The sequence below is a fragment of the Rutidosis leptorrhynchoides genome, chromosome 11, assembly GCF_046630445.1.
Source record: "Rutidosis leptorrhynchoides isolate AG116_Rl617_1_P2 chromosome 11, CSIRO_AGI_Rlap_v1, whole genome shotgun sequence".
Taxonomy (NCBI): Eukaryota; Viridiplantae; Streptophyta; class Magnoliopsida; order Asterales; family Asteraceae; genus Rutidosis; species Rutidosis leptorrhynchoides.
The window spans coordinates 130,277,789-130,287,763 of NC_092343.1; the positions used below are offsets into that span (position 1 = coordinate 130,277,789).

Here is a 9,975-nt window from a genome sequence, read left to right on the forward strand (position 1 = left end):
ACTTGTGTATATTGTAGCGTAATTAATAAGCATTTTTATATATACCTCGTTACACATCAAGTATTTTTGGCGCCGCTGCCGGGGAACAATCGGTTAAACGCCATATTTTTGTAAACTATAAAAATATATAATCTTTATTTTTAATTTTGTAAAAATAGATTATTTTGTAATGATATAAAATATTAAACTAAAAATCCAAAAATATATATTTATTTATAAAATTAATATAAAATTTTATTTTAAGATTTCTATTTATAAGTTTATTTTTATTTTATATAAATTATACATCTTTTATTTTATAAAATTTAAAATATAAAAAAAATATATAATAAATTCGAACTGGGCCAGAATCCCGAAGCCCAATTCATTTATTTTATTAAAATTAATTTGGGCCGAAACTGTTCCAGCCCAATTTAAATTCGAATACTATTAAACTCCGCGATCGCGGAGCTACAAACGCAAAAACCTCCGCGAACGCGGAGCCGTCTCTGACAGACACATTAATTGCAAAATTAGGGTTAGTTTAATTTAATTATTATTATTATTAATTATTAATTAAAATTATGGTTTAATATATAATTATTATTATTAATTAGTTTTAGTTTAATTTTGTAATTTAAAGTTTTAATTAGTATTTAATTTATATAAAAATTAATACTTTTATAAAATAATAATATAAAAATAATATTTTTATAAAAATTTGTATTTTTAGCATTTTAGTTATAATTTGTATTTTTATCGTTTAATTCGTAATTTTTAATAATTATCGTTCGTAAATTAGTTTTAAGCTAGTATTTGCCGTAGTTAATTTTATATTTCTATAATTTTAGTTTTGCCGTAAAATCTCTTAAGTGCTTTTTCCTTAGAATTAAGATTTAGGCGCTTTAGAATTTTGCGACGCCATTTTAAGTTTATAGATTTTAGTGCTTTTTAAGTAATTGCCGTTTTTCGTATAGATTTGCATTTTTAAGTTTTAATACCTTTAGGCGTAAACTTTTTAGATTTAGTTTTTAGACTTTTAAGTTTCGACGTTTTTTCTTATTTTTATTTTTCGACATTTTTCGACGCGCTTTTTCTTTTTCCTTTTTCACGCTCTAGTTTTTAGGACCTAGAATTTTGTTTATTTTCTTTAAATTTCGACGAAAAATTATTGTAAGCAATTAAATTGATAGACATCCAAATTTTCTGGTTCGTAGTAATAGTTGGATTTGTTAGTGGCGAGTTGTGGACTTCCGATTTAAAGGGTCCGGCTACCTGCTGCATCTTTTGGCTATTCGAAACGTGGGCAAAATCAGAAAAGTCTATTAATTTGATAACTTATATAATTTTTATTTTTATAACTAATAAGATATTCAGTGAATGCACCGAGCGAAACGTTCACCACCTTTCGTACGTTCACCACATGTAACTCGATCAAGGCATCTAGCAAATATTGCTGCCATTGAATTTTTAGAATCATCATCTAGTCGAACAAGTACTTCAATTCAAATTTCAGATAATCCATTTTTTGAACCCGACTTCACAATTGAGAACCCGGAGGATATTCAGGGACAATTCCAAGATCCTGAACTCGATCAAGGCATCTAGCAAATTTTGAAATCAAAGGACAAATCATACACATGGTTACTAATCAATGCCAATTCGGTGGTACAGAAAAAGAAGATCCAAACGAACATCTTCGAACCTTTAATAGAATTTGTACTTTATTTAAAATCCGAGAAATTGAAGATGAAACGATCTATCTTATGTTGTTCCCTTGGACTTTAATTGGGAAAGCTAAAGATTGGTTAGAATCATTACCCGAAGGAGCAATTGATACATGGGATGTCTTAGTGGAGAAATTTCTTCAAAGATTCTTTCCGGCATCTAAAGCCGTGAGACTTCAAGGAGAAATTGCCACGTTCGCACAAAAGCCAAATGAAACTTTATTTGAGGCGTGGACAAGATTCGGAAAGATGTTGAGAGGATGTCCTCAACATGGTTTAGACACTTTTCAAATAGTTCAAATATTCTATAAAGGCGTTAATATCGCTACAAGAAAAGATATTGACACAGCTGCTGGTGGTTCCATTATGAAGAAAACCGCAACCGAAGCTCACAAGATTATTGATAAAACAGCCTCCCACTCACATGAGTGGCACCAAGAGAAAGATATCTTACATTCATCCAAAGCGGCTAGAGCCGATTCTAGCTATAACTTTGATTCCGTTTCCGCAAAAATAGATGCTTTTGAAAGACGAATGGAAAAGATGACTAAAGATATTCACGCGATACAAATCAGTTGTAAGCAATGAGGTGGACCACACTTAATGAAGGATTGTAATGTCGAGCAAACGATGGAACAACGTGAGAATGTTTCCTACATAAACCAAAGGCAGGGAAATAATTATCAAAATAATTATCAACAGCCAAGGCAAAACCTAAACCGAAGTCAAAACATTCTTTACAATCCAAATGGACCCAACAATAACAATAATAATCAAAACAACACTTTCAATCAACAAAGGCCAGGCTTATATAAACCACCACAACAAACTGAAGAGAAAAAGTCAAATCTGGAAGAAATGGTATTAAAGTTAGTTGAATCTCAAAAATAATTTATTACATCTCAAACTCAAACAAATGAAAAGTTTGATCAATCATTTAGAACTCAACAAACTTCCATTTTAAATCTAGAAAAACAAGTAGGTACTCTAGCGGGCCTGATGAGTGAAAGAAAACAAGGAAAGTTACCAAGTAATACTGAAATAAATCCTCGGAATGAAAATGTTAGCATGGTTTCAACGAATTCTGAAAAACCAGAAATAAAAGAGGAAAAGATTTCAGACGATGAAGAAATCACACCACCACCAGGTTTTGAAAAACCAATGTATGCACCATACAAACCACCTATTCCGTTTCCAATAAAAGTTGAATATGAACAAGAAATAGGTAATAAAGTTTGTGTTGGTGATACCTCGAAAAGGAAAAGGAAGAGTAAGCAAGAACAAGAAACTAAAGCCGTAAAAATAGAACCATTGAATACTATTCCACCGGAATTTCCACCTAAGTCGGTGATCCGGGTGAATTTATTGTTCCTTGTTTACTTAGTGATTGTGTCATGTATAATGCACTAGCAGATCTAGGTGCAAGTGTGAGTATTATGCCTCTTTCATTATATAAGAAGTTAGATGTAGGAGGGTTAAGTCCAACAGAGATGAGTGTTCGATTCTTTGACCAAACCATTAGACACCCAGTTGGAATTGCTGACAACCTACCCATTCAAGTAGGTAATTTAACCTTTCTAGTCGAATTTGTTATCATAGACATAGAAGAAGACTCAAACTTTCCTCTACTTTTAGGTCGACCATTCTTAGCGTCAACCAAGGCGTTAATTGTGTAAGAGAAGGTAGAATGACACTTAATGATGGTGAAAAATCAATCACCTTTGTGAGTCAAAAGTCTAGAACTCCACCAACCAAAACCGTTGAACCAATAACTCCAACGGTAGTGTTTAACAATGTTAAAACGCCTAAGTGTGGGGAAGATGAAGTAACACCTAATGATGACCAGAAAACAAAGAACCCCATTAATGATACGAAATTAGATGACCTCGTTATTAACAGTTCAATGAAGAAGCTTTATAAACGAGTTCACAATGCTAGGATTAAGGGGAACTTTAAGTTATGTAACCGATTAGTATCTAATCTGTCATCAAAAGAAAAAGAGAAATTAGTTGATTTTGTGAAGATTACAAAAGAAACCGACCAATGGCTTAAAACAAAAATCACAGATATGCAAGTTGATGATGGTCTGATGGAAGTTAACGATGAAGTTAATCACAATTTCAACACCACAGCTAGCTAAGTGTGGGGAGATTCAAAAGTTTTAAAGATAATTTTATGCTATCTAGAAGTTTGATATTCTATTTTCGTGTAGTTCCGAGAATGGAATCCGATTGATCTTTTCTACTAGCAGACCCTAAAGAACTAGTCCTCTCTCCCCATTCTGAATTTTTTATTTTTAGGTTTTACAAGATGAAGCATGCATTTGATATCGGCCATGGTTTAATAAAGCTTCAAAGGTAATTTTTTATTTATTTTATGCTTTTAACCTTTTGTTTTTAAACGCTAAATTGTCGCTATAAAGTATTAAATTGATATTCATTAAAAATAGGTATAATAAACCGAAATTACTAATATCAATACAAAAATTTAATCCATCACTGCAAAAATTTACCGTTTATTCATAAGGTATAAATATCTTTAATCAATCAATTCAAAATATTTCAAAAATTCGCCAGGAGTAAAAATAGGGAATATAGCCGAAATTACTTTAAGGGAAGTATATTTTTGTTAATATTTGATTGATTAAAGTGGGATAAAAGACCAAAAAGATTTTTATTTTTATTTTTATTTTTCCTTCTTTTTATAATTAATATATAACTATTTTATTTTAATATTTTAAAATTTATAAAAATTTAATGTATAAAAATATTAAAAATATTAATATTTATTAATATGTATTTTAAATTTAAGTGTTGTGTGAATTTTAAAAAACAAAATTTACTTTATTTCATTAAGTTAAAAATATTATTTCTAAAATTCGTCGTGAGTTAAACACTAGGTCTTGAACCGAAATTGCTTTACCCGAGGGCGGGGCGACAAATTTTGTTATCATTATTTTTAATTTTATCGACATAAAGTATTAAAAAAAATATATTTTTTGTGTTTGTTTGTTTGTATGTAAATTAAGGTAAAACCGCGCACTTTCAAAGACTGCCAGTAAGTTCAGCAAAGTAATCAATTTTTGACAAAACATGTGAAAAAGAGGTTTTAACTTCCTTTCTATACTATCTGCCCTCGTGAATTCTAATTTATTGACTGATTTCATTGCAAATGAGGGCATTGCATGATCTCAAGTGTGGGAAGGGGTTATAATTCTCTCAGGTTTACACTTAGATAAATTGCCAAAATTTTGTAAAATTTGAAAAATTTTCAGTTAAATGAATTCAAAACCATGTTTATACATATTTATGAACGATAAAACTAGGTGATAAAACCGAAATTATTGTTGCCTCAAAAAGGACATAAATTGAGAAACAACCTTAAATGCTAGAATTCATTTAAAAATGAAATGGAAGAGAATAAAAAGGCAAAGAAAAACATAAATAAAAGCTAAGTGTGGGAAGAATTACCCACTTCTTTAAAAACTATCTATCACATATTTCTGTAAAGTTATTGCAGGTACTTTTTGATTTGGACGATATTAATCAGTTTTACCCGGTTTACTGTAATATAAATTTATGAGAAAGATGGATCTACATGATGAATCAATTCCATCATTATAGGAAGTAAAGTCTTCCGAAAAAGACACGCGCTTCTTGATTTAGGTCAAGAAGTTGTCGTCCAGACCAGCTGTAGGTTGACGAAAAATCTAGAAAAGTCATCTCTAAAATCAGCAGGAAATCCACGGACCTCAACATCAAACAGGGCCGCCAAGTGGTCAGACTTATCCTAACCATGAGAGGATCTGTCTTGTAAAATGGGGAGGGCACCGTGCAAATTAGCTGGATAAGACTAATGAATCAGACCCCCAGAAAGGATAATCTCCTTAAAGATTAAAAATCAGCTTTTAAGCCTGATATTACTCAATCCTTGAGATTGACCTTAAAGATTGAGAATTCAAAACTCATGGAATTCAATGATATCTAAACTCGAGCTTGAACGAGAAAATATTTTGATCAAAACTAAAACCGACTTGTTTTCTGAAAAACCCATTTTTTAATGCATTCATTACAATTGAACGTAAAATCCTAAGATTTCATCAGAATTCATTAGGTCACCTGAACCAAATCGGGTGTCAACCGTAAGAACGGTGGTTGCATAGCATGGTCGAAGACAGGACCTTGTGCCAGACCGAAAAACTATAGGGTGATCTTTACTATTGCTCCTACCAAGGATAGTAATTGCATCCGACACGTTGTGGACCATAATCATACACATGTCATTAGACATCGCCTTAACAGTTGCTTGTTCATCGCTTTCCTTTACAACCGGATGGTCGTTTACCGAAAGGTAATATACGGGACAAGTAGACTGGATGTGTGCTTTCCTAATACAAGGTTAGCAAGTGGGTGACACAAAACCACAAGTTTTGAGCTAAAATTTTAAAAATCTGAAACCCACAACCCACAAAAACAATTTTGCAAACACCGGTGAATGGTTATTCTGGAAAACCTGTCTAGGGTAATACCTAGCTTGAATTTTCAAAAGATCAAATGTTTTCATAAAGATCCTATTTCCTAAAGGATCTAAATTTTTATAGTCATGTGGGACTGTAAACCACAACGTTACTATCATTGTTTATATCGCCGTATCAAAATCACTGATGTATAAAGTGTGAAGAATAAAGAAGTGATTAGTGTGATTCAAGTTCTATATTGCTTGAGGACAAGCAACGCTCAAGTATGGGAATATTTGATAATGCTACAAACGAACATATATTTCATAGCATTATCCTTCCAAAAAGACAAGCTTTTAGTTGCAATTGTTCTATTTATAAGTGATATTCGTTTAAATAATAAAAGGTGAAGACAAAAGGCAGAGTTGACGATTTGAAGACGCAAATGACCAAAAAGCTCAAATGTACAAAATACAATTCAAGTGGTTCAATTTATTGATGATTAACGTCTAAAAATGACAAAAGTACAAGTCAACTATGCACGAGAATATAATATAATATTTGATTAATTACTTAAATATTATATTATATATATATATTATGTCGACAAGCTAGGATCCAAATCAAACACCAGTTGGAAATGGGACCTCCGCGATCGCGGAGCCCCAAGGCACAAAACCATCGCGATCGCGGAGCTTCAAGATTCAGAATTGCCTATAAAAGCAGCCGAGTTCTGCTGATTTAAAATACCCCAGATTGATTAATTTCAATCTTCTTCTTTCTCTATCTCTAATTTATACTCATGTTATAATTTTAATTTAAGTTAATTTCAATAATAAGGTTATTGTAACAAATGTTTTAAGGTTTTGTAATTCAAAACTCTGTCCGTGTAACACTACGCGATTAATACTCATTGTAAGTTATGTTCAACCTTTTTACTTTAATGTCTCGTAACTAAGTTATTATTATGCTTATTTGAGCCAAAGTAATCGTGATGTTAGACTAAATATTAAAGACCGGGTTATTGAACTTTGGACCATAATTAATGTTTGGATAAAGACCGACACTTGTGGACATTGGACTATGGACTATTAATAGATGGGGGGTATTGTCTAATAGAGTGACAACTCATTGGATTCTGTCGAACCTATCTTCAAATTAATTAGCCTAATAATTAAATAATGATTATGGTTGTCCTATTTAGTGACGTTCATACGGAGTCTATTATAATCATTTAATTAATTATTCGAGTTGGGTAATTGAGTATTCAAACTGATCAAGTGGGTAAATTAATATTCATATCTAATTAAAACAGGGGTGGATTACATACAGTGATAACTGGTGTAATTGTTGACAGAAGTGATAACTGCGTCACAGTTTAAATCCTTAATTAGTTGGACTATTTGACTTCGGGTATAAGGGTAATTTGACGAGGACACTCGCACTTATTATTTATGACCGATGGACTATTATGGGCAAAAGCCAGATAGGCGTATCAAATAAACCAGGCCAAATAACAATTAACCCGGGGTAATAATATATAACCAAAACGTCAAACATCATGATTACGGAAGTTTAAATAAGCATAATACTTTTATTTCATATTTCATCGCTCTTTTTATTTACTCACAATTTATTTTATCGCAATTTTATCTTTATCGCTAAAACTAAAATTTGACAAACCGGTCGTTAAACGGTAAAAACCCCCCCTTTTATAATAATAATTATATATATATATATATATATATATATATATATATATATATATATATATATATATATATATATATATATATATATATATATATATATATATATTTATAGTTTTGTAAAATATAGTACACTTTAATATTGATCTCCCTGTGGAACGAACCGGACTTACTAAAAACTACAATACTCTACGATTAGGTACACTGCCTATAAGCGTGTAGCAAAGTTTAGGTATATCCATTCATTAAATAATTAAATAACTTGTGTATATTGTAGCATAATTAATAAGCATTTTTATATATACCTCGTTACACAGCAGTTACCTGTGACGAAGCATTGGCTCTTACTCCTCGCGATCCTTTTATGGTTGGCTTTCGTCAAGAGGCGGGCCGTAAAATCAGTGTCTGAGGTACGCTCAGTGGTCACCAAGCGGTTAGCTGGGAAGGCACTGAGTGGGATGCGTCCCCACTAATTACAGTTGGTATCAGAGCGTTGGTCTTAGCGAACCAGGCCTTGCATTAGTGTGTCTAACTGATAAGTTGTTATGATGCATTAATGAGTCTGGACTTCGACCGTGTCTGCATGTCAAAAGTTTTGCTTATCATCTCTTGTCGGGAATTACCTGCTTAACATTCTTAGTCTAGACACGTCTTACTGCATTGATTGCATGATTAGTGTATAGACAAAATTCATATCTTAGCGTATCTGTTACTGTAAACTTTGTCTGACAGCTTCCGAAAATTCCTCCGTAATTTGTGGAATCCTTTGTACTCTATATAGGTATTCTATGCAAATAGAATATCATCCGATATCCGAAAATCATTCCATATCGAAAATCCTTTATCTAACCGTGCAAGATGAATCCTGCTACTAGTTCGAGTTCCTCAGAAACTGACAGCTATTCCGATATGGATCTCTACCTGAGCTCCGAAAGCAGTGTAACCGGAATGGATCAACTAATCAGCCATCATCAATTCTGGATGAATTGGGGATGGATTCGTAGTAGACTTAATCAATGGAGATAAGAAGAAGGCGATCCTTTCCACCAACCGAATTTCCCTCTTGGCGAAGAACCTGAAGCACTTACCGGCGAACCTGTCCGAAACACCATCTTCACCCTCATTTCCATAATAGCTCGCAACGATTACGTAATATCTACTATTCTAAACCTTATTCATCCGCTCATTCCGAGTGCCCATCATCCCGGGGTAATAGAAGAAGTCAACGAGCTTCGCGCTCGAGTAATCAATCTGGAGAATTTGGTGCACAACTTACAAGCACCAGCAACACCACTGGCATCAACAGTACCTCCAGTATCAACAGCACCTGTACCACCGACAACATCCGCATCACCTGCCTCAACATCACAATCCATACCTCAAGCATAATCTTGGTCCAACATCTCTCATTTTTGTTCTGTATGTCGATCTACATCAACATCATACGCCTCATAGGTACCAAGGAAAACCAACATCAATAAAACGATGAAGTATTGATTCATAACATCATTGGAGAAACATTCCGCGGCGATTATGTAACCTCTAAAGTATTAGGGATTATTTAATTCTAGTTCTAACCATGTATCACCAGCAATCTCACTAACACCAGCAACACCTGCAGTACCCCAAGCTCTACAAGTTCCATAACCACCTCAGATATCGACACATCAATCACCAATAAGTATATTATACTATTGAGTTATGAAATATTAACTCATTCTTTCCAAAGAGTTTATATATATATATATATATAGGGGAAGGATCAATGGGGAAGTAACCAATCGGGGGAAGCGGGGGGAAGCAAAAAAAAAAAATTTCATTTTTTTTAAAAAAAAAATTCCGGCATCAAGATCACACGAAAATATGAATATTTAGAAGAGACACTTCGTGATGAATGTTATTATTTAGGCGGAAAAACGATCGACAAAAATAACATTCAAGATAATATTGTTCGTGAAGAATATGAACGTTTTTTTTTTCATGTTTTGTGAAGTAAAATTTAGCCCAATTTAGAGTTTAGGGTTTAGGGTTTAGGGTTTGGTGTTTTGGGTTTATTCCATAAACCCAAAACACCAAACCCTAAACCCTAAACCCTAAACCCTAA

The 9,975-nt window shown here is 32.8% G+C and overlaps 1 non-coding gene across 1 annotated transcript; it reads right to left on the minus strand.

The window, feature by feature from the left end:
* Nucleotides 1-1,877: 1,877 nt before the first annotated feature.
* On the minus strand, nt 1,878-1,984 carry LOC139879301 (small nucleolar RNA R71). Its single transcript, XR_011770149.1, has one exon. It is a non-coding gene; the product is annotated as a small nucleolar RNA R71 (small nucleolar RNA).
* Between the last annotated feature and the right edge of the window lie 7,991 nt (nt 1,985-9,975).